The 26,019-nt window shown below is 44.0% G+C and overlaps 1 long non-coding RNA gene across 1 annotated transcript; it reads left to right on the top strand.

The window, feature by feature from the left end:
• Positions 1-1,497: 1,497 nt before the first annotated feature.
• On the top strand, positions 1,498-22,550 carry LOC120891384 (uncharacterized). The gene is made up of 3 exons (XR_013434530.1): positions 1,498-4,066; positions 19,794-19,980; positions 21,288-22,550. It is a non-coding gene; the product is annotated as an uncharacterized LOC120891384 (long non-coding RNA).
• Positions 22,551-26,019: the final 3,469 nt, after the last annotated feature.

Raw genomic sequence — 26,019 nt, 5'->3', positions numbered from 1 at the left:
GAGGCAAGTCCCTGGGGAACCTGAGCCAGACAGTGGCTGTGAAGTACCAAAAACTTCCCATAGGCTGGTGCTGGGTTCCATTCTCACATGTCCCTCTGAGTCAGTGTTCTGTCTCTATAATGAAATACCAAGATCACTTATAAAGAAAAAAAGGGCCTTTTTTTTTGTTTTGTTTTGGGCCTGTGGCAAGGTGGCACATTGTGACTGGAGGTTACAGATGCAGCACTCCCCACATGGCCAGGAAGGAAAAAAAAAAAAGACACAATGATGGGCCTGGGGTCCTACAATCCCCCTTCCAGGGCATGCTTCCGATGACCTAAAGTAGGCTCCATCTCTTAGGGATTCAATCACCTCCCAATAGTGCCATCCTAGTGACCAGGCCTGTGACGGGGTGGGGGGGTGGGGGTGTCAATCAAGATCCAAACTATAGCATAATCCCTCTTTTTATCGTCACCCCCTCCCCCTTCTGAGAGGAGATGTATCTAGTTGGGGAAAGTGAGGCCTGCGAGAGAGATGACGACGGTGAGTCATGAAAGGGAGCCAGAGCCTCCTCAGATCCTCCCCTCCCAGAAGAGAAGCAAGAGGAAGGCCCTCCCTGGGGAATGGCAGGCTGGCACCTTTGGATTTTACCTCCACTCAGCCTTGGATCTCCTGTTGATCTCCCAGTGTGGTGGTGTCCACGTTATCTCTTCCACTTAAGCAACTACCCTTGTGGTGTTCCAAGCTTTGGGTCCTGAAACAATGCCCTGGGATCAGACAGGGCTGAGTCACTCCCAGTCCCCTGCACTTTCCAAGGCCAACAGGCCTAGAGGTCCCCTTCTGCTGTCTGTTGGATGCTGTTGGTCAAGTCCCCTCATGTGCATATGAGGGAAGGCATGTACCTGAGTGCATGTATGTCCACGTATGGGAACACAGGTACATGTAGGTACGTGCAGGGGTAAACATGAGAGGCCATCTAAACCCTGTTCCAAAGAGAGGGCAGTGTCCACACCATAGCATCACGAGTCCTCTCAGGATCCCTAAGGGTGGGGGTGGGTAGAGGCTGGACCTGAGGGACGCTAGGGGGAAGCAAAGTCTCAGATGGGACCAGGAGATGGGTAAACAGAGAGCAGTGGACATCTAAACTACTCAGTGTCAGCAATGCCTGGATGGTGTGGTCGCTGGAAGATAAGGGTGGGAAGGTATGTCAGAAGAGTGGGCCAAAAGGCAGCTGGAGAACAGTGGGAACCCATCTAAGACCCAATCCCACCAGCACAGAGGCGTCTCCTTTATAGGGTGAATGTGTTTTGAAAGATATGCGGAGTTACCCATTCCCATCAGTGGTCCAATCCGTAGGGAGGGGGAATCACAAACTCCCTACAGAACCCCCACCATCTACCCGTGCGCCGCCAAGAATACTGTGAGCGCCAATCCTGCTCTCCACTGGAGAGGGCAGAAGGCTCCTCTGCCCGCCTCTCCTAATGGGGCTCTTTCTCTCCTTTGGCCTCCAGTCTCTGAACAGGCCGTGCTCTCACCGCGCAGCTCAGTACCTGTGAACTTGAAGAGGACGAGCCCCACGCCAGAGCCTGTAGGGGGCTCCCCAAGTCTGTTGGTCAGATCTCCCAGGCGCACAAGGAGTACCGGAGGCCAGAAAGAGAAATGCAGCGACGACTAAATGCCCGCAGGGTGAGGAAAAAATAGGAGGCTCGCAGAGGTGCTCGTGCGCTTCTGGCAGAACCGCCACTGGTCCAGGCTAAGCGCAGAGCACAGCCTGGGTGGTACCCCCAGCCCCGCCCATCCCGTCCCTCCTTTTTCCTCAGCCCTGCAATCCCACAGCCTTGCTCCTGCGGGTTTGCTGAAGTCCAGACCAAGTCACGGGAGAAGGGCCGCAGTCCAGTGCGCCCATCCCGTCCCATCCCGGTCCCCCTTTCTTCCGCCGCGGTCCAGTGCGCGCACAGCGTCTCCGGCACCCTGAGCGGCCTGCGACAGCTCTTCGGGGAGCGGAACTCCACGGTCGAGGCTCCTGTCCGCCTGCGAGTGAGGGCGGTCTCCAGCACCGTGGGGCTGCTGCTGCTGTTCTGCTATGGTGAGCCTCGGTGGCAGCAGGATCCAGGATGATGAAGGCGCTCAGCAAGGCTTTTTTTTCTGTTCCCAGGCGAGGGTGGTCCCTGCGGCCGCAAGGCTGAGCGGCTTTCAGGTAGAGCGGGACACACGTGCTGGGTGGCCGGTCGGGTGACTGTGTAGGTGCCCAGAGCCCAAGCAGCCCCCCCCCCCAGCAGTGGATCTGGTTTCCACTTTGGCACAAGGTAGAGGAACTAGGTAGCCCCAGAAAGCGCGGGGCTTGCGAGGATGGGGCACGAAAGGGAAACTGCAGGATTCTGGTTTGCTTTTCGTGCCCCATGTTTGTCTGCAACCTGCTAGCCTGACCTCTGAGGGGTGCGGAGGTTTTATTATTATTATTATTATTATTATTATTATTATTATTATTATTATTTTATTACAGGTGGTGGCCTTTTTCTTGTGTCCTGTTTGTGTATGTAAAAGTATGTAAAAGCCCTGACAGTGTGACCCAGGTCCAGAGCCCGCCTAAGGCTAACACCAGGTTCGAGCCCCACCTTTGTGGGATTGCCCACTGAGTTTTCAAAGTCATTCCATTGAAATTATATTCTATACACTCTTAATTGAAGAATACATGCTTTGCCCCAAATAGTAAATGGTTCTAGAAGCAGAGACCCTCAATAACCATATGATAAAATTTTAATTTCAGAAGTATTTTGCATTGCAGTTTGAGCTACATCCGCAGCCTTTTTGTGTGTGTTATTTTGAGACAGGGTCTAAACTCCCCGGGCTGCCCTTGAGCTTTGTTCCGGATGCCTCAGCTTGTCTTCGCAGGCATTTCATTTCAGCCTGGGCAGTTGAGCCCAGCTGCATCATAAATCTTTGAAAAATCTTCAAAGTCCTTGTATCACATCCTAATATTTCACATTATTAAAAGTTATTTTTTTGTGTGAGTTTAGTTTTTTAAATGTTCGTTTTTAAAGCTCCTGCAACACTATGAGCTATTGGTCATTAGGAAATGTATTTGTGTGTTTCCTAGACAACTAGAATCATGTTTTATATGAAAGAATATTTTTCAAACGTGTATGAATATATTCTAAACTACACAGGGGTAAGTTTTTGTTTTAGGTTATTTTGGGCAAGAAAGTAGTCTGATGGATATCCTGGTATTTGTATAATAACCAATTAGAGGTCAGAGGAGTGATTTTTGGGGTTTTCTCTACCATCTCTTCACCACAGAGAAGGTATAGGTTAGTAAAGGGCAGAATTGGGATTTGGATCTACTTCTGAAGGATACTAAAACCTCTAATCTTTGTTTGATCAAGTGGATATGGTGAATATCTTCATTATTTTATCAAATTTGATACTTGTTATCCATAAAACTATTATTCATTTTCCAGAATGGTCCAAAATTATTATCCACTTTCCAGAATTCCCTAAAAGTAAATTAAGAGAGCTATGGAAAGCTGTTGAATAAACCAGGAAGAATGGTAAGCTCTTTGAAGCTACTCTTGTTATTCATCTGAAATTACACATATTTTCATGTACTCTTTACTTTGTTTTCATTGTTGCAGATGCAAAATATGACATTGGAAAACCAGGAAATAGAACCTTTGCTTTGGTTTAAAAATGAGGTGCCTCCCAAAAGCTCATATGTGAGACAACTCAAGAATGTTCAGAGCTGTGACATATTCAGTGAATCAATTCACTGATGTGGAGTAACTCCATGATAAATGTAGACAAGTCAGATGTGGCCCTTTCACCACGATGCTCTGCCTCACATTTAGCCTAGAGCTATGGAGTCAGAAGTCTAGGAATTGAACCTCTGAAACTATGAGCCAAAATAAACTTTTGCTCCTCTGTATTGGTCTCATTAGGTCTTTTGGTCATAGTGACGCAAAGCTGACTAAAACAACCTTGTATATGGTGTTCGTAATTCTGATAATCAGTAAAGGTGTGGTTGAAAAATCTTCCTAAAACATCAAAGCCCAGGACTCTTCTCTTTATCCTTTCCATCATCCGATCCAAGGTAGGTGTCTTTTTTTAAAATTCTTTTTTTTTAACAAACTATTTCCTATTCCACATAATGATGACAAACATTCTAGAAATAGAGAGTTACAAAACCCTTATTTATGTAACAGAAATTTTAACTAATGAAAGAGGTTAAATAAAATGCTTATTTACTTATTTTTTTGTTTTCTCAAAAAAGATCTAAAATAATATCAAAGAGTAAGATAAATTAGCTAAGAATATATATATATATATGATATATTATATAAGAGTATATAACAGGCGTATATAACAGGAGCACGATGTATACACGATTGAGATGTGTAAAAGTTGGTGGGAGTACATGATTCTTAGGAATGGTGTTGTGGAAGGAAAAATTTAGAAAGCAACCAAAAAGAACAGATAGATAAATAGGAATCTGAGGAGGAGATGAATGGGAGAATTCATTTAACCCTTTAAGTCCCATGGTCCTAGATGTGGGAAACCCTTAAAAAATTAAGCAACAAATATGCCACTTACGTTAACTTCAAAGTAAAGACTTTTTTAAAAATTAGCGTTTTACATTTTTGAGAAAATAAGTGAATGATTAGAGCATTTGAAAAAAATATATATTTCATATTTATATGAAGATATATATAAAGGATATATAAGCTCGTGAATATGATTTCCAAATTATTTGAATGCAGCTGTGTCAGTTTTGTTGACATATTCACAGAAAGGAAAAGTTGGGACTTACTAGATTAAGAAGCTCAAGGTAAATATTAAGATTGAATAAGAGTCAAGATGAAAGACATAAAGACATAATAGAAATAATGACAATAGAAATTCTATTATAATGTATAATAGAAGTTAAGCAGGCTTGGCGGCTTACATCTATAATACCAGTTACTTGGGAGGCTGAGGCAGGAGGATCTCAAGTTCCAGGCTGGCTTGAGCAACTTAGTGAGTCCCTGTCTAAAAATATAATTTTAAAAAAGGGCTGGGTGATGTAGTTCAGTGGTAGAGTACTTACCTAAAATGTGGGAGATTCTGGGTTAATCCCTAGTACTGTAAAAAAGGAAAAAAAAGGAGAGAGAGAGAGAGAGAGAGAGAGAGAGAGAGAGAGAGAGAGAGAGAGAGAGAGAGAATAGAAATTAAACAAAATATAATGCTCACTTTTAAATTTAGTTTTGATGTCTTATATTTAATCTAGAAAAAACAGTGTTCATAGATAATACAAAATGAAATCTGTTGGGCCTTCTCAGATTATTGTGAATTATTCATTTTTGACTCTTGTTTCTTATGGTTTCTAACTTAGTGCTTAGCATATTCTTAACTTACTTAACTAATTTATCTTACTGTTTGATATTTTAGATCTTTTTTGAGAAGATAAGTAAATAAGCATTTTATTTAATCTCTTTCCTTAATTAAAATTTCTGTTACATAAATAAGGTTCATTTCTTTTTCTTTTTTTTTTTTTAGTCCCTTTATGGTGCTGGGAATCCAACCTAGGGACTCATGCATGCTAGGCAAGAAGTACTTTACCACTATTCTACACCTCCATCCCTAAACAAGATTCTTTGTGTTTTTTTTTTTTTTTTTATCTTTTGGTGGTAGGGGTGGAATTCAGTGGTACTCTACTACTAAGCCATGTCCCCAAACTTTTTATTTTGAGACAGAGTCTCTTTAAGTTGCTGAGGCTGGCCTCCAACTTGCCATCCTTCTGCCTCAGCTTTCCAGAAAGCTTGGATTACATACCTGGCTAAGGTTCTTGATCTGCATCCATTAAATGAGAAAACGATTTTAACCTGCAGCAGTGTGTGTGTGTGTGTGTGTGTGTGTGTGTGTGTGTGTGTGTGTGTGTGTGGTGTTGGGGATTCAACCCAGGGTCTTGTGCATGCAAGGCAAACACTCTGCCAACTGCAGCATTCTTTGTTTTATTGAGGGGGAGGGTACCAGAGATTGAACTCAGGACACGACCACTGAGCTACATCCCCAGCCCTATTTTGTATTTTTTTAATTTAGAGACAGGTCTCAGTGAGTTGCTTAGTGCTTCTCTTTTGCTGAGGCTGGCTTTGAACTTTCAGTCCTCCTGCCTCAGTTTCCTGAGCTGCTGGGATTACAGGCGTGAGCTACCATGCCTGGCTCCTGCACAATTTTTTTTTTCTTTTCTTTTTTTTTTTTTAGCTGTTGATGGAGCAGTGCTCAGAATGGAACCCAAGGCCTCACACATGCTAGGCAAGCACTCTACCACTGAACCACAACTCCAGCCCCCTGCACAATTTTTAAATGGAAGAAATGTAGAAATTATTTTCACCTATAGCGATTCTGATTTACTTCTGACTAATACTGTCTTCATATAATGGACATGTGCATGTACACGTCAAATGAATGAAACCATAGTTTGTGATTTTTTTTCTTTAAAGTAAACTTATTATCATAGGATCATAAAGGAGGAAAGGATACAAAATTATCGGTGGAAGCTGACTTTATTTTTTGGTGCCGGGAACCTCAGCCCTTTTTATATTTTGTTTTGAGACAGGGTCTGAGTTGCTTAGGGCCTCACTAAGTTGCTGAAGCTGGCTTTGAACTCACGATCCTGCTGCCTTAGCCTTACCAGCTGCTGGGATTATAGGTGTGCACCACTGTGCCTGGCGATTTTTCACCTTTGAAACTATCTCCAGCAATGGGGGCGTTTCAGACTGCTCTCAGGAAACCTTATTCATGTAAGTTTTCATAGGTGTTTTTGTTATTTATTTATTTTTTTGTAGCACTAGGGGTTGAGCCCAGGGTCCAGTGTGTGCTTGGCAAATGATTCACATCCCAAGCTCCAGTCTGTATAATTACAATAAACCTCATACATAAATTCTTTCATCTTGAAAACTCAGTCCTGTTGATTAGATTTGTTCATCCCTTTCTTCTCGTGTGAATATGGGGCCCTGATTGTTGCAATAATTTGAACAGCATTTAGAAGACTTTAAATTTTCAACTTGAATAATGGTAGTTTTATATTTTATGCTAGATCCTTTCTCTGATTTTTTTTTAAAGAGAGAAAGAGAGTTTTTAATATTTATTTTGTTTTAGTTTTTGGTGGACACAACATCTTTATTTTTTTTTTATGTGGTGCTGAAGATCGAACCCAGTGCCCCGCGCAAGCCAGGTGAGCGTACTACTGCTTGAGCCACATCCCCATCCCCTCTCTGATTTTTTACTATCATCCCATAGAGTATAAATAGGAAAATAACTATTCCTATGCTGTTTATAGGGGAATAGGAAAACCATGTGGATTTTAAAAGTATTTTTATGTCATACTTGTATTTAAAAATAACTAAATCTATAATCACGTAAGCATTTCTCTTCCACAATTGTTTTATTCTTTTCTTTCTTTTGGTTCTTGAGATTTAACCCAGAAGTATTTTGCCACGGGGCCACACACACCCCAAGCCTTTCTTCTTTTTTATTTTGAGACAGGACCTCATTAAATTGCTGAAGCTGGTCTTGAACTTGTGATCCTGTCTCAGCCTCACCAGTTTCTGGGATTATAGGTGTGTGCCGTGTGCTTGGCTTTTTTTTTTTTTTTAAACTTTTAAGGTGGGATCTCACTGTGTAATACCCCGGGGAATACACTGGGTAATACCCAGGCTGGCCTAAAACTCATGGCCTTAAGTGATCTTTCAGCCTTAAGTCTCCCAAGTACATGGCACCACATGTCTGGCTTAGAATTTAGAACTTTCCAGATTTATTTTTTCAAAAGGGGTCTTCTTATAAGCTTCCTGAATTGGTATTTTAGAATTAAATCTTTTCATTAAATTCAAATGACTATAATGCCACCAAAATAAATAGTGGTATACATTAATCAAAGATTATGCATTTAGTATATTTGAAACAAATGCCGACATTGTTTTCATTTTCAGAGCTTTACAATTCTGTGTAGGTTAGTATTATTTCATTACATCAGTTTAGGATGTCTTAGCAATATTTGTCTTCTTAAACCAAGATGCTTTTCCTCAGTGGGATCATCACTCCTACTCCTAATGTGTTTATCCAGATCTGTCATCTTCTCTGGGTACCAAATCAAAGACATTGACCTTGACCCCTTCCTTTTTGCTGACTGTTTTAATCTGCTCTGTCACCCCATTTTCCCCATCTTTGTAAACAGAATTAAAACACTGAAGCTGGGGAAGCCCTAAGACTCCCACCGTCCCTTGGATCACCAATCTAGGCACTCCCCAGAGCCTGTATGTTCCACCTGTTTTATAAACCTTCATCTCACCGCAGAGATTCACTTTTGCATCCATCGTTTTGAAACACTCATTTTTCAGTCCCTCCCTCCTCCTGTTGGGTTCACCTGCTGCCAGAGCGGACGTTCTTCTAAAGTGTATTGGTGATACTGGAACTCAGCTGCTTACCCAGTGGACCTGCACTACATGAAGGGGAAATTTCACCCTCCAGCAGAATACATGTTCTCATCTTCCGGCTGCTTCCTCTCTTCCCAGTGACTCTATCCCATGGGGCTTTGGGACTCGTTTGTTAGGATGTCACACCTCCTCCTTTGCTTGTACTGCCCTGGCTAGGACACCCTTCTCACCCTCCGTGGCCCTTTCTTTTAAGATCTGACCCTTCTGTTTGCAGCATTTCCTGAGCGTCCCAGGTGAATGGACTTCTTTCCTTGATGCCTTTTCCTGTGTTTATTTCAGTTGTAGAACTAGTGAATTGTACTTTTTTTGTTGTTGTTCTTACTCGTTTTCCTCTCTCTGTGTCTTGAGTACAGAACAGAGTGTCTCTTCTATTTTCAGTTTCTCCCATGATAATGCCTGTGATTTGATAGACATGATAAAAATTTGTTGTTGTACCGAGTGAGTGTTATGATTTGGATATGAGGTGTCCCCCCAAAAGTTCACGTGTGAGACAATGCAAGAGGTTCAGGGGAGAAGCAACTGGGTTTTGAGAGACCTAACCCAATCACCAAATTAATTCCCTGGCAGGGTTAACTTTTGAGTGGTAAATGACGTGGTAGGCTGTGGCTGGAGGAGGAGTGTGTATTTCTCTCTGGCAAGTGGAAACCTCTCTGCTCTTATCACCACCACTAGGGAAATGCTAAAGACTTTGACTGGAGACAATAAGGAAGATGGCTTGAGGACATCTCAGGAGCTGGCAAGACCACACCCATCTCTAGCTCAAGAGAGTAAAGGTGAAAATTCTCTTGAGAAGAGACCAGTGGGTCACCCTTCTTGCCCAAGGGAGCAGGAGTCTAGGGAACTTTTTTTTTCAACATGCTCAGCCACCTAGATACTCAGAGGCTGCTGCAGCCAGGTTCTCTGGAGGCTTGGTTACTGCTGGAGATGGCGGTAGACCTTGGAGTCAACCCTGTGGTGCTGGTTCTGCAGGGATGTATTATGCTGCACTTAGGGTTTCTGGGAGGCTTCCACCAAGATTTCAAAAGAAGGCCTGGGAGGCCAGGCAAAGTGCAGCACGGTCAGAGTCCCTGCAGGCACCCCCCGAGAAGGTAAAGTGTGGGGATGTGAGAAGGAAGCTGAAGCTTTCAGGGAAGACCCACAAGAGTAAGAAATGCCAGGAACATGGAACATCGTCCTAGGAAAGATGCAGGAATTTGAAGAGTCAAGCCAACAGGCCACAGGGGTGGATCTGCACAAGCTGTCTAGACAGAACATTATTGTGCCATGTGCTCCAGATGCCGGGCACAGAACTAACTGCAGGACCTGTTTGCCCAGCTGGATTTTGGTCTTGCTTTGGGGTCCTATTTCTCCTTTCTATGAGGCTGGCTTTGAACTCAACATCCTCCTGCCTCAGTCTCCTGAGCTGCTGGGATTATAGGCAAGTGCCACCACGACTGGCCTGATTTCATTTCTTACCAGCTTGATAGACCTAAGATGCTGGACATTTAAAATTTAAAACGAACCACCTAAACGAGTCCCGTTCAAAATAGGAAGATGTGAAATGGGAAAACTATAAAGTAAATCCAAGCAATTTAAACAGTTTGTGTACATGAACATTTCACATATCATTTGATACCTTTTTGTCGAGTAAGAATTCACTCTAACTCTTAAGGGACCCGGCTTTGTGCATTTACTTAGCTAACAAGGACTCTTTCTATATTGAGCACTGGTAAGTTGATAACCTCGATATTTCTGGACATTTTTGTGTCCATCTTTATTTTATGTCGTCTTTATTTTGCACTGTTGCCTCCTACTGACTTATCTCTCTCCATTTCTTCACATCCACCCACCCTGCCTTCATCCTCCCTGCAGAATTTAGAGGGCTGTGTCTCCAATGCAAATATTTGACCACGAGCCACTTTTGCAAACATTGATTGCCAAGCACCTTCAAGTTGAGTAGGAGGCTTTTTATTTAAATAATAGTAACTCTGTTTTCTTCCAGGAAGGAAGGGGGCCATAGCTGGTATCCTGGTATTCCCAAGAAGTGGAAGGAAGCATCCTGCCCCTTTTATACATTTTATATTTTCTTTGTTCTCCATCCCTCTCCCCCACTTTATCTCTCCCCATCCTGGGAGTGGCCAAAAGGTGAGAAGCAGTTGGGCCTGTAGGCATTAATCAACACCTTTTCCAACTCCTTGCAGGGAGGGAAAAACTCACTCCTGGGACAGGTTACCTTAGCCACTGGTTGGAGCTGGAGCAGGGGGAAGGGCTTGGAAAGGGGGAAAAGCAGCATTTGGTTTTCTTTCCAACCAGCCCTCAACTTTCCAATTGATTTATTATTGATATTGACTGTCATTAATTCTTGCTTCGCTTTTGTAATCTGACTTCAGCCTAACTAATTCTCCATCTTCAGCGTTTCCCTCTGTATGCCTTTTTATTTTTTTAAAATTTTTTATTTTTTTAGTTACACATGACAGTAGAACGTACTTGGACGTACCATACCTACATGGTATATACCATCACATCCTTGTGGCTGTACATTATTTGGATGGAGTTTCACTGGTCGCGTATTCGTATATGAACATAGGAAAGTTGTGTTTGGTTGATTTACTCAGCTGTCATTCCCATTCCCACCCCCCTCAGTTGTTCCCATTTTCCCCTGTCCAGGCTGGTAAACTCTGCCCCCCTGGCCCTCACCTGTGGGGAATCAGCATCGGAGAGAAGATTTGGCCTTTGGTTTTGTGGGATTGGCTTATTTCACTTAGCGTGATAGCCTCCATTTCCATCCATTTACCATAATTTCATTTTTATTCAATTTTTTTTAGTTATACATGGACACAATATCTTTATTTTGTTTGTTTATCTTTATGTGGTGCTGAAGATCAAACACAGTGCCTCACATGTGAGAGGCAAGTGCTCTGCCACTGAGCCACAACCTCAGCCCCTTCTTTATTTCTTTATGGCCAACTAATATTCCATTGTGTAAATACACCACATTTTCTTTATCCATTCATCTATTTCAGGGCACCTAGGTTGGTGCCATAGCTTAGCTATTGTGAATTGTGTTGCTATGAACATTGATGTGGCTGTGTCACTGTAGTATGCTGATTTTAAGTCCTTTGGATATATACGAGGAGTGGGCTAATTGGTCAAAGAGTTGTGGTCCTTTTCCTCTGGTATTACCAAGCTGCTCTGCTGCCCTCGACAACCCCAATACTGTTAGACAAATGCCTAGCCCCATGTAATACTGCTTGTCCTCTCTGGCTACCACCTTTCCTGCTCTCTCGCTCTATCCTGCCCTCTCTTTGAATAACCTCATCTTGGGGTCTCAGCTCAGACACTGCATCTAGAAAAGCCAGTCATGACACTTCTTTTTTTTAATCCTCTTTAAACCCAGGTCATTAACACTTAGCAGGAGCTCAATAAGTATGGAAAGAAAAAAAATAAATACTGTTTATACAAATTTGGCTTAAAAGATTGTCCCTTCTGACACAGAAGCAAAAAAGGAAGAGACATGTAAAGGAATATTTTACAATTAAAGTGGTTAAGATACAGTGAAAAAAAATCAGTTAAGTCCTGAGACAGCCACAAGGAAAGGGACAACAGTTTATGTAGGGAAACAAAGCCATCTTCAAGGAGGACTTCGCATAGCCGACTGAGGCTCACAGGACTTGTGTCAGAACAGTGGGTGAAAATGTAGCATACCTGATTGTTTAGAAGTTAGTGTTATGAGGTAGACGGTAGTGTACAATGTGGATTTATGTTTCTGTGGTATTTTAATCTTGTTCTGAGGGTTTTTTCCCCCTTTTGAGTGGATGAATATTCAAGATCTTTGTATGCCTTGTACCTTAGGATATGTGGTGTGCCACCCCCGCCCCGTGACTTGTTGAAGTTTTGGATAATTAGAAATATTTCCTAAAGAAGTGAATATTCAGTTAAAGATTGAGCTAAATTTAAATTCTTTATGGGGAAAGTAAAGGTGAATTATTATGCTTAATAAATCCCTTCTATATTTATAATGACTACTGCTTTTGTCTGTTATAAGTCGTTTCTTTTCATTGACGGTAAACAGAACCACACTCAGAAATGATATCAGAGGAAGGTCAGAAAGAGTTTGATGGCATTGAAAATAACCAGCCATGGATATGTGAAAATTTAAATTTGTTTTTTAAATTTTAGTTACACATGACAGTAGAATGTATTCTGGCAGAATACACATATATAAAGTATAACTTATTTTATTAGGTTCCCACTTGTGTGGTCGTACATGATGTGGAGTTCCCCTGGTTGTATAAATTTCTGGTTTCATATTGTTTTCTTTGCTCTAATATTGTAGCATAGGCCAAATGAAATTATCTTTCAGATGAACCTTTTAGAATCAGAAGGTACTAATATTTAAAATGTAATTTTAAAGACATTATAAAACCTACATCATTCTTAGCATCTATTGTAACTTACAGCTAAACTTTACCCTGGGAATTATAGCAAAAAAATTTTCCAAAGATGGAAAACAGTTGAAATTATGAACAACATAGCAGTGGTGGCTTCTGAGTTGTATTCATGTTTAAGGGTAATGATTCCAATTGGCTCAAAGTTTGTAGTTTGGTATTACAGGTTACTGATGCCAAAGTTAAAGATTTAATTCTAGTAGTGAATGCCTGTAATCCCAGCTACTTGGGAGGCTGAGAAAGGAGGATCTTAAGTTTGAGGCCAGCTTGGGCAATTTAGTGAGATCCTGACTTAAAATAAAAAAGGGATAGGAATATAACTCAGCTGTGGAGTGCTAGCCTACCATGTACAAGGCCCTGGGTTCAGTCCCCCAGTATCCCCCACTCCCCCACCAGACTTAACTCTGCCTTTGTGGTCTTAGTTGACTTCAGTGTCTATGTTTGGGAGAGAATCTGGTCATAAAATCAACCCAACTGCGTATTAAAGAATCATACCTTCCAAATGGCACCTTTCATGTTAGGGTATAAACAATACTTCTTACTTCACTTCAATATAGGAAATTGGTAAATGTTATTAAAATTGTGTCTTTAGTGGAACATTAGAATATATTAGAACTGGATTTAATGCACATGGTCCATATAGGTGCCTAACACTATCATCATCTTATATGTTGCCACTGGCATATAAGTTGAATTAAAATTTGGGAATTTGTTCTTTCTGGTTGGTGTTTATGAACTTTGACTCTTACTAATGCCTCCTCTCTAGTTACTGATATTTAGCAAAAGGGCTCACTAAGGCATGAGGATGTAAAAATATGTTTATCTGAGAAAGGCATTATGCTGTTAAAAACCTTCTAATTCAGTTTTGATGGATTTAACACATGGTGAATTAAGTTTAGTCCTAACAGTGACATTTCTAATTCCTATTTTATTCTATTTTGGGTTGGATTAAATTAGTTTTCACTTCCGAGTTACACTTAAGTGATTTGGGAGTACTGCATACTGGCATATGTTAAACATATTTTTGTGGGGACAAGTGCATGGAGTACTGCATACTGGCGTATGTTAAGGATGTCTGAGTGGCAGGCCACTCCTCTTGTGCTGGACGTGTGAACGGCAGGACACTTACTCATAGGCACAGCCCTGGGCGTGAGGCCATGTGTTGCAGCCCGTGTGCTTGCTCCATGGCCTGATTGGTTGCTGCAAGGACAGTTAGCAGAAATTGCATTGGTCGCTGCCTGTAACCCGCTTAGCTACTGCCTGAGTATATATACACGTTAACTGCGCAATAAAATCAGACCTGCTTCCTGCTTAGCCTCTGGAGGTCTTGATCAGCAACTCCGCAGCTACACTCTCCTCTACCCTGTTCCGTCGACCAACCTCCTTGCTGGATGAGAGAGAGAGAGAGCCCACCCATTTTAAGAAGTGTTCAGTTAAATTTTAACTGTGTTCTGATTTTTCTTTGCCCATGCCCTTTGCCTACTGTTATGGTTTGGATGTGAGGTGTCCCCCAAAAGCTTGTGTGAGACAATGCAAGGAGGTTCAGAGGAAAAATGACTGGGTTGTAGTCTTAACCCAATCAAAGAATTCATTCCCCTAGGAGATTAACTGAGTGGTAACTGAAGGCAGGTGGGGTGTGGCTGGAGGAGGTGGGCCCTGGGGGCGTGTCCTTTGCAGTATATATTTTGAATCTGGCAAGTGGAATTTCTCTCTGCTACCTGATCATCATGGGAGCCACTTCCCTCTGCCATAACTCTTCTGACATTATGTTCAGCCCCACCTCGAGCCCCCAGGGAATGGAGCCAGCCTTCTGTGGACTGAGACCTCTGAAACCGTCAGCCTCCAGATAAACTTCCTCCTCTACAGTTATTCTGATCAGGTCTTTTAGTCACAGTAGTGAAAAACGCAGACTAAACAGAAATTGGTAAGAGTGGGATGGTTACTGTGACTAACCTGACCATGTGATTCAGAAGCTTTTGGAGTTTTTTTTTTTTTTTTTTAATTTGGGGGGAGCAATTTCAAGATGTATAGCAGCACAACCTGAAAATACTTTTTTGATTATAATAAGCAAAGCTTAATGACTGATTCTGGTGGGAGCCCAGCAGAGCAAATGGCAGTAGGACTCTAAGACAGGGTTCCAGAGGAAGCCATTTGTGTTATGCTCTGGCTGGAAAATTGTCTGCATTTTGCCTGTGTCCTGAGACTTTCTGGATGTCTCAGGATGATTTTTAAAACAATGGGCCTCTTAATCTGGTGGAAGAAATTTCTAGACAGCGTAACATTCAGTTGGCGGCATGGATATTGTTGGAAGCTCTTGGCCAAAATTTATTGTGATAATCCAGGAGCAGAATGCAGAGCAGAAAGATCAGAAAAATGTGGACTTGGAAGATCAGAGTCAAACCGGGGCTGAGGAAAATTGCAGTTGTTCAAGATATTACCGTCAGTAAAAGAAATGCTAAAGATACCCAGAGATAATAAGAAAGATGGCTTGCAGGCATCTCAGGAATTTGGCAAGACCATATCCATCTCAGACTCAAGGAAGTAAAAGTAAAAAAATCTCTTGAGAAGAGACCAATGGGCCTAGGAAGTTTTTTTCAACATGCTCAGCTACCCAGGCACTCGGAGGCTGCTGCAGCCATGGCCTCTGGAACTTGGGCTACTGCTGGAGATGGTGTGAGACCTTGGTGTCATCCATATGGTGCTGGTTCTGCAAGAATGTAGGAAACTAGAGTTAGGGGGGTCACGGAGGCTTCCACCAAGATTTCAAAGGAAGACTTGGGAGGCTAGAAAATGGCAGCAGGGTCAGAGTCCCTGCAGGGCACCCCCTGAGAAGTTAAAGCGTGGAGAGGTGAAGAGGAAGCCAAAGCTGCGGTGGAGACCCCCCAAGAGTTAAGAAATGCCAGTAACATGGGACATCATCCCAGGAAAGCTGCAGGAATCGAGCAGAGACAACCTGTATAAAATGGGGTTATGTAAATATATAATTTTGTCTAGAGATAAGATTGCTTCTACTCTAAATAATAGCAGTTCAGGAAATCTTTCTCATAATCCTTGTTCCTTAATCATCCCAAAGTCTTTCCAGTCTTCCAAGTAGGGGAGGTCAGGTGTGGAGCTCTAGCTCAGTGGTAGGATACTTACCTAGCATGAACCAGACCCCAGTTTCCATCCCAGCATCACACACACACAAATTATATATATGTATATATGTGTGTTTCTGTGTGTGTGTGTGTGTGTGTGTCTAGGCTAGATAGAGTTTTACTCAGCCATCAAGAAGAACAAAATTATGTCACTTGGGGATAAATGGAACTCAAGGTCATCATGCTGAGTGAAAGAAGCCAGACTAGAAAGTCAAGAGTCTGACGTTCTCTCTCATATGTGGAAGTGAGAGAGAAATAAAAAATGGAAAGAGGTGGGGAATCTCATGATAGCAGGAGACGACAGTGGAACAGAGGAGGGGTCGGAGGGGGAGGAAGGAGAGGTGGGAGAGTACGGGAATTGCAGATGAAGTTGCCAAACCACGCCATGTGCCTGTGTGAATACATCACAATGAGGCTACTTGGATGAATCTCCACAATGCACCAATTTTTTTTTTTTTGGTGTTTTGATACCAGGGATTCAATTCAGGGGCACTCAAGCACTGAGACACATCCCCAGCCCTATTTTGTATTTTATTTAGAGACAGAGTCTCACTGAGATCCTTAGGGCCTTGCTTTTGCTGAGGCTGGCTTTGAACTTGTGATCCTCCTGCCTCAGCCTCCCTAGCAGCTTGGATAACAGGCCTGTACCACTGTGCTCGTGCACAGTGCACCGATTCTTAAAAAAAAATGTTTAAATATGTAGGTAAGTTTGAGAGTTGCAACAAATATTTCTCCACGTTAATATTTCTACTGTGCGCTCATTGTGTACAAGTTTGTTGGCTTCAGTCCAAAGATTTGACCTTAAAATTCCAACATGTCTACTTTGAATAATTTTGGCAGTGAGTGTATATACTTACATGTATTATATTATCACCATGCTTAAATGTTTTTGTTAAATCAATGCTTCTATCACACAGTTTTATAAAGTTTAGTAAGTGTTGCCATGTATGATTTTATTACATAAGTAGCATAAACAAGTAGCATAAACCCTCTGCCTCCAATCTGAATTTGGCTACAAAGTAAGGGAGCCGAGTTCTAAGGCATATCAAGTTTTAAAGACTCTTGAGTTTTAAAGGCTCTCAGGTATTCTTTAAAGTAGATGAGACTTGCCAACCCCGACTAAGACATTGTTACTTTGCCAAAGGCACACTTCTGATTAATGTGATGATTTTATCTGGTCATTAATTGATACAGCATTATGAAATTGCATCATCTCTGCCTCATAAAATCCTAGGAAATGCTATTTAGGAGCTAAAAAAGAATCTTTTAGGTTACTTGGGTTAAAATAGATCATCACTAGCTAGGCGTCATGACACACACCTGTGAGCTCAATGAGTTGGGAGGCTGAGGCATGAGGACCCCGAGTCTGTGACCAGCCTCAGCAACTTTGCGAGACCTGGTCTCAAAAAACATCTGGGAATGCAGCTCAGGAAGAGAGCCCTGGGTTTAAAACACAAACAGGAAATTATGTATATATAACCCAACTGTAAAATTCTGATTCTTGAATGTGAAATTTGGGGAGCTTCTTATTTTCCATAATTCCACACTGACAACCCAGCAGTTTCACTCTGCACTTGTGTGTGGCAAACTTTGGTGCATATAAGTCAGTGAGCATCTTCACATTTTCGATATCCTGTTTTGATATGCAAATGGAAAAATAATTATAAAAGGCAATGGGGGAAGGAACGGCCTACTGCAGGAGAGAACAACTAGCTACTGAAACCCCATAATGTCCCTTTTTTCAACAGGATACATTTGTGTCTTTTTCTTCTGCCATTCCTTCAGCATGTGAAAATGTGAGATAAGAAAGTGGATGAAAATAAAAGCATAAAATGAAGAGTGACTTTTTGTCTTTGAATTTTGGAAAATTTGTTCCTACCAAATAGAAGCAAAATTCAACTTACAAAACATTCAGTGGCCTGTAATGATAAAATTACAGGCAAAACATTTTTATGGGTTCAACTCATGATTCAGCTAAGAGTCAAGTGATAAAAATCAAGAAAACAGTTATTTTAACTGCAGATGAAGTTCTTTGTATCACACTTTTCGTTAAAGGTTGAGGGGGAAAATGAAGAAACCCAAAAGTAATGAGAGGAAGGGGTCAGCAAACCTGATAGTGCTGCTGCTGAGGAGATAATAACTGTGGGTCAGTGTAACAACGAATGGGAGGGGAGACTGTAGAGCAGTGATTTCCTATTAAGAAGAAGGAAGAACATGATGGGTAGGAGGACTATGGAAATATTTCCCAGTAGATAGTGGGAAATACAAAACTCGTTCTGATTTGGGCTAATCCTCACTATTAACCAGTGTCGTGCTGAGCAGTTACCCTGAATGACGTGATGTGACCCTTCTCCCTAATGCTGCACCCTCTGCTTAGGTGCTTTAGATGGAGATCAGCAGTGGTTCTCAGCCACTCTGCAGGCTCTCCTTGGGCTTCCATGTCTCCAGGAGCCTTTCACACTGAGCTCAGCCTTGGCTGCTTGAGGAGACCACGGTTTCTCCCCCATTACAGCTGCCACAATATACGTGACCCCTTGTGGTTGCAGGAACCATGTTGGCATCTTCCGCTGAGTTCTGCATGCCTCTGGAGCTCTGCTCGGCCCCACAGCTAAGTGGGTTTGCATCAAGCAGAAATGCTCGGATCTCGTGCAGGGCCACTCGCACATCAGACAGAACTGTGGGGAAGCTGAGTATGTGTTTCTCATGAGGGTTTGAGGCAGATCCCGGGAAGTCCTGGGCTGTGAGGTTATGAACAGGGGGCAGCAGGGAGCAGAAAGGTCAATGGATGTTGAGACCTCAACCTAGATTACTGTTTGGGACCAGTTTATCCTTCCCAAGGGACTGGAATGTTGATCATCAGCTCCGCACTACTTTGTGGTGCCACATAGGCGATGCCCACATTAGGGACAACAGCGCTGGCCTGGGATATGACTATTTGTAGGGCTATTTAGAAGTGCGTGGCTGTTAGATATGGGATATAAAGTCCTGAAACTGGGATATCCATTTGGGACAACACAGAAGGCCACTCCAGCTCTGGAGATTCCCATGGAGTGCCTGCCTGGGGCTCAGTTCTACCTACATGGTGGAGTTTCCCCGTCCCCTGTCCCCCATCCCCACTACCAATCCTGCCTTACAGGCGTGCATGCAAGCAGATTTTGAGAACACTCCCAGTGAACTCTCCACTTGGAAACCGCCACCTCAGGGATGCTTTTCTTGGAGTCCCCACCTGACACTATTGCCAAACACAACCAGAATTAGCTTCAGAGAACTGTGTGACAGAGGGTCTATGATTGTCTTCTTCAGGACAACTTAGGTCCTACTGTAGTCATCAATCAAATGCAAAGTATCAAGTGATATAGAAAGGAAGTCTTAGTCTCTCTTGGTGCTTATGTACAAGATTCATGGCTGGGTGTGAAGGTCTGGGCCACCAGCCATACAGGAGGAACAAGAGGCAAACCCCACTATCATGGTGATGCTCCAACCAAGTGCCTGCCTTCACTGACCCCACTGCACCAGAGTGAGGAACACACAGGAGTCTCACCCATTTCCTTGAAGTCTGGTTGGGGAGTCACATTTCCTAAGGACTTAATCACTTTCTGCCCCCTCCCTGCCCTCATCAAATGTTATTTCAGAACCTTAGAAATGCTTTTTCCCGTGGACCACTCAATATCTACCATATTTACAAATTGGAAGGGCCGAGTGTTCCTTGTCTAAACATGCTAAATGCAACCCTCTGGTGGTTCATGTGCTGCCACTGACTGTATGTCCCCTCTTGTCCTTTCTAGTGTGACAGTGAGTTGACCCTGAGACTAAAGGAATGTTGCAGCAGACCCTCCGGCAGACAAGGGAATAGTTGGTGTGGTACCTGGAACTATCCTTCCTAAATAGGGCAGTTCCTATTTTCACCAGCGTCCTGTGTTCCTATGAGGATTTTCATATCATCTCATATTTTATGGATCAACTCTTTGCTGGGTGAGTGCTTGTCCCCTCAAAGTCAGAGTAGTACCTCTGCCATGTATCATCAATGGGTTTTTATATTAGGACAAAAGGATTTAAGATGTGGCAAGTGGGTACCTAATACCTGGCTGTGCAGAAAGGGCTTCTAGTTATTGTGATTCTTCTCTATGCCCCCACTAAGGAAATTCTCTCGTGCTTTCAACCCATGCCCCATAGTGTTCAGGAAAACATAGAAAGCTGACTTTATGTCTTTTTTCATGAGTTTTGGGGATTCTTCTAAGTGCTGTCGAAGAAATTTTTCTATATTCCTTAATATAGCCTGTATAGGAGTCCCAGGGTTATGGCAGGGGATACACAGGTCCACTCTAGGTGTTGTTTTGGGGACATTTATCAGCACACACCTACAAGCACGTAACTGGTTTTGCTCAGTTGCTTTTCTGGACACTTAATGTCATTCACTGAAAAAAAAAAAAAGCAGAAAACAGTCCCTGGGATTAATTCTTTTTTGTGGGTCAAATATTCACAGACCTCATGAGCAGGTCAGAATATTAGCTATGAGGCCTTTTTGATGCGCTAGAAGTGTAAAAGAATCCTCCCACTTTAGGACCAGATTGATGGATCCCGAGACCAGCTAAAAATTGTGTGGACCTTGGGGTTCAGAGAAGTTGCCCAGCATGAAAAATCGATAGGCTGTGTGGCAAGGGAGGGACAGAGAAAAAAACACTACATATTATGATTCCTATGAAGGAGCTGAAGTATTGAGGTTGCCCGTAAAGCAAGAAAAATCCAAATACCCTGTGCATTGGGTCTGAGATGTCTTGCAGAGAGAACAAGAGGCAAACACATCCTCAGCATAATAAGTTCCCAACTCAGCCTATCCTCCCTTCATCCACACTGTTCATCCCAACCACAGCACCAGGGGACCCCAAACTGGAGTAATGATGAATAACTTGTTGTCAGATCTCTCTGGGGACTAGCATGTAGTATGTAGGTGCGTGTAGTTTTATGCCTTTTTCGTTGGAAACAGAAAGTCGATAGGAAGCTGAGGCCCATAACTGTCTTGACCAGGTCTGCCATGGCCAGATAAACACAGAAGGCTTGTCCTATACACTGGAGTGTCAGGATCAGGGACTCGGATCCACACAATGGATTCTTGCAAAGACAGTTTGGAAGAAAAGGCCAGGCCTCTGCCACTGCTGCCCACTCTTCTCTCCCCAGCAGTCTGTCTTTCATCTTGGCACTTTGCCATGGTGGTGCACTGCTGCTGGTCTGTTTCATCCTCAATACATTCCTTTGCTCAAACTTACGTTGTCCTGTGTCAGGTCACCCTGACTGGAGCAGCCCTGGAGCTTCCGTTCTACATTCTTCTGGCTCAAAAATACCATACAAAGTCCACGGAGACAAACAGATGCCAAGGTGCACCATGTCTGAAACTGGGATTTTGCTTTGAGGTAGGAATTCCTTCCGGTGCACTGACATTTATCTGGTGTTTCAAAAGGTCATTAGAAAGTGAGGAACATGGGTGAACCTTTCTATTCTTTGAGCTCCATGAGCAACAGGCCCTTGCAGTATTGGTCTAGAGCTAGCTCCAGGAAAACTGGCAAAGCTAGGGTCTGCTTTGCAGCCAGATCACCAGTAGTACAAGGTGTACCATCCCAGGTAGAGTTAGCACCAGGGTCAGATCTGGAACCTGTGCCAGTGTCAGAGAAAGAGCTACTTCTCATGACCCTATTATAGGGAACACCGGCTCCAAAACCCTTTACACCTTTTCTGTGATGGAAAAGATCCAGTCCAAATTTGCTGTCAGAGCACTTCATTCTAATGAATGTAGTAAGCTGCTGAGCTCTTTATGGTAGGCGGGGTTGGGGGTTGAGGCCATTCCTTTGGCACCAATACTCTTAGACCAGCCATTTCCTGGCCAGATTATAATGGTATGCACCAATCCCAGCTGCTCCTGTGACCTGGACTAGATTCTTAATCCCACTCTTTCCCTGCCCATATGCAGGTGTTAGAGACAGGACACTAAGAGTACCAGCTTCATCTGAGCTAGCATGGATAGGAAATAGAACGTTTACTTGGCTCATTCAGTGGAGAGAGTATTAAAGGGCAGGCAGATCCATACATCTGCTAGCCATCGTACGAGTCCCTACTTAGAGCTGCCACAGGGAATGTGCATCTCAGTGGAAGAAGGAACAGAGGACTGATGAGGTTGGGCAGACAATGTCACTTGGGAATTAGCAAGACCGAGAAGGCTTCTGGATCTGGAAGTGAGTGAGGTTGGCCTGGAGGAGATGTCTCTTTTCACAAGAGTGATAGGTCCCAGGTCATCATATTGGGGGAACCATCCCTGGGTAGAGAAGAAAACCCAGCTGTCTGCAGAAGTCTCCATCCACATCTAAGGCTTCCTGATCTCCAGTTCAGAGCACAGTCACTTTCCTGGGAGTGTGTGCATCTGCAGGCTGTAGCTGGGGCAGGCTGTAGCTGGGGCAGGCTGGGCCCATGCGATGCTCTCTTCCTCCCTAGGAGCTCTTCAAGAAGGTATTGCCCTGTGGCTTCCTGTTCTCTGTGTGGTGCCCATAGCACAAGCAGGGCAAGTACCACCTAAGACTTTCTGACCATGCCAGCATTGGACATTTCAACAATGTGGCCAACTGTGTCATCACTACCCGCCTTGGGGATGTCAGCATGAAATCTGGGGACAGTGACAGGGTGGTCGAGCACTGCATCAAGGTGGCCAGTGTTAGCTATACAAAGCCCCAGAAGTTTTCTTTAGAGATTTGTGTTCTCTAAGACCATTCCTAAACCCTCCCATCAGGTTGCAGACATAGGGCCAATGTCTAGTTGTGTGTTGGATGCTCTCATTTGATTTTGGCCCCTTTGGATTTAAACATCATCCCTCTTCTTGTGAGTATTGCTCACTGTGTCCCTCTCTTGTGCTCTTCTGTGCCTTCCTGGACACCTGTCTCATTCAGGAAGGATAAATCAGCTGAGGCACATGAATGTTGAGGGGCTGAGCTCCAGCTCACCCCACCTGGTTCATCCCTTCCCACCCTTGGAGTGCTTAATACCAAGGAACTTCTCATGGCAGGCCATCCTCCTCCCTGCTCTGCAGATCACATCAACATGTTATCTGAAGAATTATCCAGGTAGTTTTGCTTTCTCCAGAAGAACAGCCGCCCAGACCAGGTACCTTTAATCAGGCCATCGCCTCATTAAAGACCCTCTTGAAGGCATGCAAAGTCAGGGACCCTGACTTTGTAGGATTCACCTGGTAGGAGAGGTCCTGATCCTCCCTGGTGTCCCAGGTCTGGATTCTCACTTGGGAATCAGTTAACTGTCAGGCACACATGGTTGGCCAGATTGACTTTCAGGTGTGCCCTGCAGAGCAATGGAACTCTTAGCCCAACTGAAATCTAAACTGTCAAAACAGCTGTGGAGCTGAAATGGGGATGGAGCTCAGCTGATCTATATTGAAGCTCCCTTCCCTAATCCCTTGGATCCATTAGTTGATCCTATCAATTATTTTATATCCTTCAGGTTCTCGCATGAGAGGAATCTGAGCTCGCAACCTTCTTTCTTAAATTGGTCCTTCCTTTGCCCCATCTTTTGACGGAAAACGCTCCCCAAATGTCCCATAGTCCTGTGCCAAAGACAGTGTCGTAAGCATTAAGGAAACCTACCATGACAATGTAACAAGCATTTTGGTTTGCTTATGGAAACTGCATTTTCCACTACGGAGTGAATGTGTTTCAAATCAGAAAAAGGAGCGAGCGTGGAAGGACTGTTTGAAGATTGGAGGTTTGTTCTGGAAAGGCAACAGTCCCTACGATTGGCTCTAGTGTTTTCAGCTGGGCTATTCATGAGCCAGCAGAGTGAGCACTTCCCTGGCTTCATTGCTGGTCCATCCTGCTGGTTTGTGGTTTCCACAGTGCTGCTGTGTATGTGGTACGTGAGGCCTCCGGTTTTAGCAAACTAAGAGACAAAATTCTTTAGGAAGTTAAACCCTTTTCCTCTTCAGTCTTCACTATACCACTGACAACCGAAGATCTCTTACCTATCATAGAGTGGGGACATCAGAGAAATCTGGTCCAGGTCAACTCAGCTCACATCCTAATAGTTACACTTTGGAGCGATTTTTTTTTATGTGTGTTTGCTGTAAATCCTCACTTTTCCATTGCTCCAACTACTAATCTAGTCTGAAGATCATTACTCTTATGCCCGCCTGGCAGTGACAAAACTTCCATATAGATTTTCACAGGGACCTAGGGTACTCATGGATTCCTAGTGGATCCTTTCTGATCACATCTCCTAACTTTATGTGTAAAGGAGGAAAATGGATCGCATACTCCCCAGGGAAGTCCTTTCCTTGTCAGAGATGGCACCTTGGAAAGCGTTTCTAAGCACATGGGCAGAGAGTTGTATGCAAGATATTTCTTGGTGGAGTCAGTGGCAGAAGTGACATCTTGGGCATGGCTCAAATCTGGCTGCAGGGGCAGAGATTCCAGTGGGGTTGGGCAGTCAGGAGGTTCTCAGACCTGCTGCTGGAGACCCCTGCCCCTCTTCCACTATGGCTGGGTGTGGATGGTACCTGGATACACATCAAGAGCTCAGAGGAAGGGACACTGGTCCCTGGTGGTGCTGGGATATGGGATGAAGGCGGCTGAAACTGGCTCTATAGCTTGATTGCTTGCAGGAGGACTTGGCTTCTCTTGTGTCGCTGTGGGATATTGATTGACATTCTTTGTCCCTGATTCCTCATCTCAAAACAGGAAAGATGAACCCTTCATGCAGGCATCAACAGTGTGGCTATGAGGTTCATGGGAGGAAAGATAACTGTGGGTGCCTTGCTCAGGCCTTCCTCAGAGGGATGATGACCAAAGTAGTGATAATTGTGTCAACTGCCTCCTCTGGAGACCCGTGAGGTGGGTGTAAGTCACATGACACTTCCCACATGAGGAAGCTGCACGTGCTCAAGGTGATGTCCAAATGGCCATTCCTGAGAGCCCGGAGGAGTTAGTGGCCACAGCAGAAGGTGATTGCCTGTGGTAGGGAGGGACTTTCCAGAGAATCAGGAGACCAGGATCCTCCTTTCCAGCTGGAGATCTCCAAATCCAGAGAGCCTGGGATGTCCTAGTAAAGCACTTGTTTACCTTGTTGTTTGAGATACCTGCAGCAGAGAGCCCAGGGCAAGATCCTGGAAGAGGCTGCATTCAGGGTGGGTTTGGGGCTAGAGGTGAGGACGCAGAACACGCATTTTTGACTTGTGGAAATGTCACCATAGAGGCAGAGAGCGGTGTTTGGTCTCCCTTGAAGCCAGCCCAGGGGAAAAGAATGAGAGGGAGGCACCCAGCAGCTCCAGTTGGGATGCCTGAGTAGAGGGTCCAGGAATCAGGTCAATGGAATTTCAGGCCTTCTATGTGCCCTGGGACTGTGTCCTCACCTTCAGAACGACTCTGATGGCACACGGAGACATTCCCTTTCTTGGCACCTTCCTCACTGATCTGGTGATGGTGTACACTGCAATGAAGGACAATGTGGGTGTGAGTGATTCTGGTCCTTGGCAACCAGCATCCCGAGGGTTGGAGGAGAGTGCCCTGCACTTGGCCGAGAGACCCCAGCACTTGGACAACCTGTTCTCCAGAGAGTCTCACAGAGGCCTCTGTGTGCTGGAGCCGTCACGTCCATCTTACCTAGGAGTGAAGGAGGCTGCACAGAAGCCCGTGACCCTGTTCTCCACGTGGTGAAGCTGGCCGACAGCTGAGCTGCACTGGAGTTTAGCAGAGCTGACAATAGTCTCTTTCAGGTGGTACCATGAGAATAGAGTGAAGTTGAGGGTAGGAAATACGTATGTGGTCCCTACCCCCGTCCTATGTATGGCCTGTTTCCCTGTCTTCAGAGAGAGTTGGGAATTAGAGCCCCAGAGCTCAGTTCCAATGTTCCTTTCCTCCAGAGCCAAAGGCTGAGCTGCTGCAGGGCTTTATCATGGACATCTCATGACCCTGGTGGGCACTGGAGTGAGTTCATGACAGGGTCAGGGTGTGGGGTGTTATTGGT

The sequence above is a fragment of the Ictidomys tridecemlineatus genome, chromosome 2, assembly GCF_052094955.1.
Source record: "Ictidomys tridecemlineatus isolate mIctTri1 chromosome 2, mIctTri1.hap1, whole genome shotgun sequence".
Taxonomy (NCBI): Eukaryota; Metazoa; Chordata; class Mammalia; order Rodentia; family Sciuridae; genus Ictidomys; species Ictidomys tridecemlineatus.
Note: the sequence above shows the minus strand (reverse complement) of the source record. Positions and strands in the feature narration are given on the sequence as shown.